The sequence below is a fragment of the Balaenoptera ricei genome, chromosome 4, assembly GCF_028023285.1.
Source record: "Balaenoptera ricei isolate mBalRic1 chromosome 4, mBalRic1.hap2, whole genome shotgun sequence".
Lineage (NCBI taxonomy): Eukaryota > Metazoa > Chordata > Mammalia > Artiodactyla > Balaenopteridae > Balaenoptera > Balaenoptera ricei.
In genome coordinates this window covers 146208248-146215696 of record NC_082642.1, presented here as the reverse complement: position 1 = coordinate 146215696, position 7449 = coordinate 146208248, and the positions used below count along the sequence as shown (strand labels likewise).

General features: G+C 42.2%; 1 non-coding gene across 1 annotated transcript; it reads right to left on the bottom strand.

Annotated features, from left to right (window-relative positions):
- Nucleotides 1–3306: 3306 nt before the first annotated feature.
- On the bottom strand, nucleotides 3307–3413 carry LOC132365660 (U6 spliceosomal RNA). Its single transcript, XR_009503183.1, has one exon. It is a non-coding gene; the product is annotated as a U6 spliceosomal RNA (small nuclear RNA).
- Nucleotides 3414–7449: the final 4036 nt, after the last annotated feature.

Below are 7449 nucleotides of genomic sequence, written 5' to 3'. Positions count from 1 at the left end.
TACAAAAAATGCTTATTTTCCCTCTCTACTGTAACTTACTTAAATTTTATTGAAGGCCTTTATTATTATTATCATATCTAAATAGTTAGAATTGACTTTATTTCTGTGGAAATAAACAAAGACCAACCAAATGAGAAAAATCAAAGGCTATTTATTCAGAACCCGCATAAGAAGTGAGTCAGCCACTGTCACTTGCATCTTGGCAAAGATGCAAAGGCAGGCAGAGGAGTAGGAAAGCTTGATTGTACAAAAAGGGGAGGCTTCACGTGTACCCTGATTGGAAGCTGTGGGCTTGGGGAAGCTGGAGGAGTGATACCTCATAGCAAGGTATCTTATGTGATTGGTTAGGGGTGCATATTTGTTTTTCTCTAGTTGGTCCTAAGTTGGAAGTGGGGGCAAAAATTTGGGAAGCTATCAGCTTTTAATCAAATCCTGCCCATTTGGGGCCGACTGTTACAGAAGCTACTGTTTAGCTTCTTAGATTGTTATTAGAGATAGTAGTCTGAATTCTAACAAGTCTGACTTATGGCAGGCTGGCTTCCTGGACTGTTTATTGTCAATGAAAGGGTTGGTTTCCTTGGCAGGTTGCTGTAGGTTGTGGGTCAGAGTTCTATTTTTATATAGGGTCTGGCCATTGTCTGTGTCTATGTTTAGTCTCTCATTTCCAAGTCAATTATAATTTAATGAGTAGCTGCAATATTGATGTAGTTCAGATCCAGAATGGGGCGCCCACCTCTGTGGAAATTTAGGCCCAGCAACCAGAGGAGGTATCGTACAGTTCCCACATGTATGAGGGCCTATCCAAGCAATAACAATCTGGGATCTTTTAAGAGACAAATTGGAGTGAATAGCCCCTGGACAGAGACGGGACCACAAAGAAAGGTTTGAAAAGAGTATGGTACAGGCAGATGCTTTCCAGGAAGCAACAGTAAGATAAATCAACAAAGCCAGTGATCTTACTATATTTTTTTATACTGCACAGTTTTCATTATTTTATTTTTTTAATTACTTTTTATTGGAGTATAGTTGATTTACAATGCTGTGTTAGTTTCTGCTGTACAGCAAAGTGAATCAGTTATACATATACATATACGTCTTCCCCTCTTTCCAAAGATCTGAGGCAGAAGTACAGTGTTCGATTCATGCCCATCCGAAACAATGAAGTTCAAGTTGTGTGAGGGTGCTACAAAGGGCAGCAAATTGGCAAAGTAGTCCAGGTTTCCAGGAAGAAATATGTCATCTACACCATACGAGTGCAGCGGGAGAAGGCTGATGGCACAACTGAGCATGCGAGCATTCACCCCAGGAAGGAGTTTATCACTAAACTAAACTGGACAAAGACCAAATAAAGATCCTTGAGCGTAAAGTCAAACCTTGCCAAGTAGGAAAGGAAAAGGGCAAATATAAGGAAGAAACAATTGAGAAGATGCAGAAATAATCTTACATATAACGTTCATTAAAAACTGTTAAAATGAAAAAAATTTTAATTAAAAATATAGTAAGACATTTTAAAAAACAAAACAAACAAAGCAAACAAACAAAAAAAACAAAGCCAGCAAGCTCTAAGACGTGAGACAAGAGAGCAGACTGAAAATGGGAGAGTGCGTGCCTAGATCAGAAACAGTGCCTAGTGCATGCCTAGGCTCAGAAACAGATTTCAAAACCACTCAGCATACCCAACAAAACTAATCTACCAGCAACATGGCCCAGAGGCCTGCCTGTTTGGGACCCCTGTTCAATCTGATATTCAGCCTGTATGCACTGGTTTGACCATACCAGTTGGTCAGTTCCCCATTCCATCACGGCATCCAAGACAACTGGTCATTAAATATGTATTTTGAATATTACCCACACTTGAAAGTGCGAGAGTCAGGAGGTACCCCCAACTAGTGGTTACGAAGAATAAATGACTTCAGATGTAGTTTTGCAGGTATGCTGTTTCCTTTCAGTTTAGGTGCTGGGTAACTTGTCTCAAGCTTGATCTGAGCTGGGAAGGCATGAAAACCTGAAAAAAGAAATCAAAGAAAAGTACCCCTGGTGAGAAGAGAGTACTCTTCTCTTCATGAGTGAGGGCCATGAGGAAGCTATAAAATCACACATATATGTCAACTGCACAGGTTGGAGGGCAAATCATTGGGGTCTGTGGCCATGGAAGGGAATATGTCAACACTGCAATTGAAGCCACTGCAGGAGCTTCAGAAATGGGAGCCCAGGACAGAGCAGAGAATAAAGAGGATAAAGAAGGGCATTAATTTTTTTTTAACATCTTTATTGGAGTATAATTGCTTTACAATGGTGTATTAGCTTCTGCTGTACAACAAAGTGAATCAGCTATATGTATACATATATCCCCAAATCCCCTCTCTCTTAAGTGTCACTCCCACCCTCCCTATCCCACAGCTCTAGGTGGTCACAAAGCACCAAGCTGATCTCCCTGTGCTATGCGGCTGCTTCCCACTAGCTATCTATTTTACATTTGGCAGTGTATATATGTCCATGCCACTCTCTCACTTTGTCCCAGCTTACCCTGCCCCACCCGCCCCACCCCGTGTCCTCAAGTCCATTCTCTACATCTGCATCTGTAAGGAAGGGCATTAATTCTGATAGCTTCAGCAAGAGAACTGCCACCCCCACTGATAATGTGAGTTACCCCCTTGACTTGGCCAAGAGGCCATGGTGATGGACATTCCAGGGGTATTTCTGGGTGTGCGGTCAGAGTAGAGACACCGTCCTTACCACTTCATATGTTAATTTGCCCCTGCACCCTTCCAGGGTAACATCTACTTTAGGTTAAAAAAAGAGGGGTGGACATTTAATGTACCTTTTTTACCATTTGAATTTTTCACAATAGTTAAGCCTATTTTTATGGTGGCAAATTAACAGATGCTATTTGGGGAAAAAATATCTAAAATTCACATATGACATACCACAAGTATGGTAAATTGTTTACTAAAATGGCTAAAGAATATAAGGGCAGTTTTTTTTTAATAGAGCAGGTTTTTATTAGTTATCTATTTTATACATATTAGTGTATATATGTCAATCCCAGTCTCCCAATTCATCCCAAGTCCCCCCTTTTCCCCCCGTGGTAACCAAAAGTTTGTGCTCTACATCTGTGACTCTATTTCTGCTTTGCCAGTAAGGTCATCTGTACCATTTTTCTAGATTCCACATATAAGCGATATTATACAATATTTGTTTTTCTCTGACTTACTTCACTCTGTATGACAGACTCTAGGTCCATCCACGTCTCTACAAATGGTACTATTTTGTTCCTTTTTATGGCTGAGTAATATTCCATTGTAAAAAAATGTGGAATGCTTCACGAATTTGTGGGTCATCCTTGAACAGGGGCCATGCTAATCTTCTCTGCATCATTCCAATTTTAGTATATGTGCTGTCGAAGCAAGCATCCAACTTAACTCTTTAAAGTATGGATAGGGTAGATGATGTGGATCTCTTGTCCCACGCGCAGTGGGGTGTCGATGATACTAATTCTGTTGTCTCAAAATTGGCGACCAAGACCTGGAGCAGAAAGCAAAGACACATCAAGCACCTCCCATTCTAAAAAGAGCTGCCAACAGCTGGAGGCATGAACCCCTCCAGGACGTTTTAATAGACCAGACTTAACCAACTGTACTACTTTCAACCATTCCCCCCACCCCAAACAAGCAGAAAACCAGGAAGAGGAGAAGGAGGAGAGATTCCTTATTGTGAGTCATCGGTAGAGAGTTGAGAGCCTCGGTGTTTTCCATGGAGGAAGAAAAAATGGGGAGCTCTCATAGACAGTAGGAGTGTCAGAAACAAGAGGAGACGGGCATCTTGAACCACAGGGAGACATCAGCTTATGGAGAAGACACACTGATCTGCCCACTCTCCGAACATCTCTGAGCAGGGGAGAGGAGAACCAAGAGGGCAGAGAGAGAGACCAGCAGTGGGGAAACCAGCCCTCCTACCACTTGGTATTTGAAGGAAACCTGAGTCTTCAGTGACTCAGATGGACACTGCAGAAGGTAGCTGGGCTTAAGCTGTCTTAATGTACCCCAAACAAGAGGGCCACATACAGGGTGGATGTCCCAAGCAATGGGAAACAGCAGGGTGTATTGCTGGTGGTGAAAGCTGCGGTGGGATTCAAAGAGGTTGAGCTAGAGTTAATCTCCCTTGTTAAGACACTGGATGGAAACAAGATGTGGAGCCCCGTCCTGATCCTGAAGGGTCCATGAAGAACTCACACATGTACCTCAAGAAGGAAGCAGCCTGGGATGCCTGCCCTCAGTGGGCATCTGTACTTGGTCCATTTCAACCTAAGAAGCAATAGCCAAGAGATGGCCAATGCACACCAGGAATGACAGATTTGTCCCTTTCCATCTCCCCTCTGCAATCAAGGAGAAAAGTGCCCCAGGAAATCGGGGATAAGGAGTAAAAAAGCAGACCAAGCTTTCTCCCTCCTCTAAGTCTCCTTGAAAAAGCATGGCCAGTGCTGGGAGGAGGGGAGGGGATAGATGGATCTGAAATGGATATTTTAAACTTGACCTGCTTTTTTTAAATATTCAGAAGTAAATAGAAAATGTATGGAACTCTGTGAGTACAAGGCAGCATTTTCCTCCCAAAATGAATAAATATTTGCAGGTTTTAAATTGCAAGAAGAGCCCTCCTGCAGAGGGATGTGGCCCTGAGGTCAGGGAATCACAGTGATAAACCAGGAGCATCTAGGAAGTGACCCCTGCACAGGATTTCAATTCCAGGACACTCTTTCCTTGGACTTCAGGAAAAGTAAAGTTAAGCAGCAATGTTTAAATTATTTCTCTCATAATTTCCCCAACACTTTAATAAAAAGTTTGAAATAAGTGAGGGACTGAGTCATAAAAACAAAAACAGAGGGGAACAGATCCCCATCATTCTCACCATCAACTCTGGGATTTTGCAGAGGTGGGAAGATTGCATTAGAAGGTGTCCTGAGCCCCCGGCCCCCACTAGAAGGGCAACAAGTAGGTATCTGCTTTGGCTCAGAAAAGGCTGGGGAGAAAAAAGCAGCCTGGAGAACAGGTAAAAAGGACCCTGCAAGAGCAGAGAAAACTCCCTACCCCAGTGAATACACTAGAGCAGTGACTTTCAAACTCCTTGTACCAAAAGCCACAGTAAAAAATACATTGTACATCATGACCCTATACACATGTATATGCATAACTGAGTAAAGTTTTATAAAACAATATTACTCACCATGTGCAATGAATGGACACAGCCCGTTTATATTCTGTTCTGTTTTGGTTTTTTTTAATGCTGGTCACAGATCATATAAATTGATTTCTGTGGTTCTGAAGAACCTAGTGACAGGAATAAAGGCACAGACGTAGAGAATGGACTTGAGGACACAGAGAAGGGGAAGGGGAAGCTGGGACGAAGTGAGAGAGTGGCATGGGCTATATACACTACCAAACGTAAAATAGATAGCTAGCGGGAAGCAGCCTCATAGCACAGGGAGATCAGCTCGGTGCCTTGTGACCGCCTAGAGGGATAGGATAGGGAGGGTGGGAGGGAGGGAGATGCAAGAGGGAGGAGATATGGGGATATATGTATATGCATAGCTGACTCACTTTGTTATACAGCAGAAACTAACACACCATTGCAAAACAATTATACTCCAGTAAAGATGTTAAAAAAAAAATTGATTTCTGGATCCTAGAAGTCTACAAGCAGCAGTATAAACAACTCTCATTAGAAGGAGGTGACCCTTAAAAAGGAGGGGAGAGTTTAGGTAATACAAGCATGAACAACATTTGTTTTTTCTCTCCCAAATATGCCTCCCACATCCACAGCTCCTTCTATATCATCAGATTGGAATCATATATATTCCTGATAACCTACTTTCCAGATGAGCTCTCTCCTCTGGAGTTCACATCTCTCTACTGGTTCTCTTATCTAACTATCCTCCATGCCTTTCTAGCTCTACCCATTGTAGATGTGGATTGGACTCCTCAATACTATCTCCACTAATTAAATACTTTACAATCCCTTAAATATCCAACATGTACAAATCACTCACAGGGCATTCTTAACAAGCATGTCTGAATAATAACAGTAGCGAGTAACATTTATAGAACGCAAGGATGTGTCAATCGCTGCTCTCAGCTTTATCAATCTATATCTCTCTATCTGTAAGCCTTATAATCATCCCACAAATAAGGAAACAAAGGCCCAGGAAGGTTAAGTAAGGACACAAAGCTGTTAAGTGGTATACCTATGCTTTGAATACAGGGGTTCTTGGAAAACTTGCAGGTCATAGAAAAGCATGGACACAAAGGATAAGTCTGACCTTTCAATGGGGGGAAGAGGGTCATGAGACATGGAGCATTGGTGGGTCTCATGCAGAGCCTCCTCCGGGTTTTATGCTCATGGTAGAATAACCCTTCTGTACCAAAGTGTTCCAACCAAGAGACTTCTTGCTCTCTCATGAAGACAAACATTTGTTTCAGTTTCAGTCACAATTCCTACTTTGTAAGTCAAATCTTGAAATAATTTTATCCCCACAAAACAGAGAAGCAAGATACACATCCTGATAGCGTTTGGATTTGTTAACGACCTTCTCCTACCATTTTCACTTGTTTCAAGAATTTTAGGTCCTGGGTTACTTGGAATATTGACTAGGAAAATCTTTCTCAAGGGCAGGCCTCTCTGAGAGAGTATTCTCATAGGTCCCTGGGACTGGTCCTCAGTTTTGCTAGTTTAATGTGAAAGGAGTAGGCTCCAGGGGCACATAAATCATGTTTAACCAACAATGCTAGATCCTTCACTTAGGATGATATTCTTTTCCGTTCCTCCAGGGGGCACCATTTGCATAGAATTCAATATGAATGGCACCCGCAGGGATTAGGCAAAGCGGTGGTCCTGAAAAATAGTCCTGCTCGAAACCATCCTTCAGATATCAGCCACCTGGAAAAACAAAATAAGTTAATCAAATAAGCTAATTGAATTAACGTTCACGAGGTTGCTTGGTGTCCAGAGAATCAGAAGGAAAGGTAGAAACTGACCCTTTCATCACTTCTTCCTTTCAGAGGGTAACTGTCAGATATATTTTCTGCCCCGTTAATCAATGCCTCTCTTCTGACCATCCGCCTATGATAGGCATATTCTCTCTAGAATGTGTTCGTTTTACTATTAGTCAGGACTTATTCTGAGCCATTCTCTCTAAGGTGAGTTTGTAGATATCTGATTTCATTCTCATTATGCTGATTTTCACAACAAATTCTCTGAGTTGCCCAATGTAGTGGTGGTTCTCACAGTGTGGTCCCTGGGTACCAGCAGCAGCATCACTTGGGAACTTGTTTAGAAGTGCAAATACTTGGGCCCAAACCCAGACCCAAATCAGACTCTCCAGGTGTGGTACCAGACATCTGTGTGTTTACAAGTCTTACAGGTGATTCTAATACATGCTAAACTTTGAGAACCATC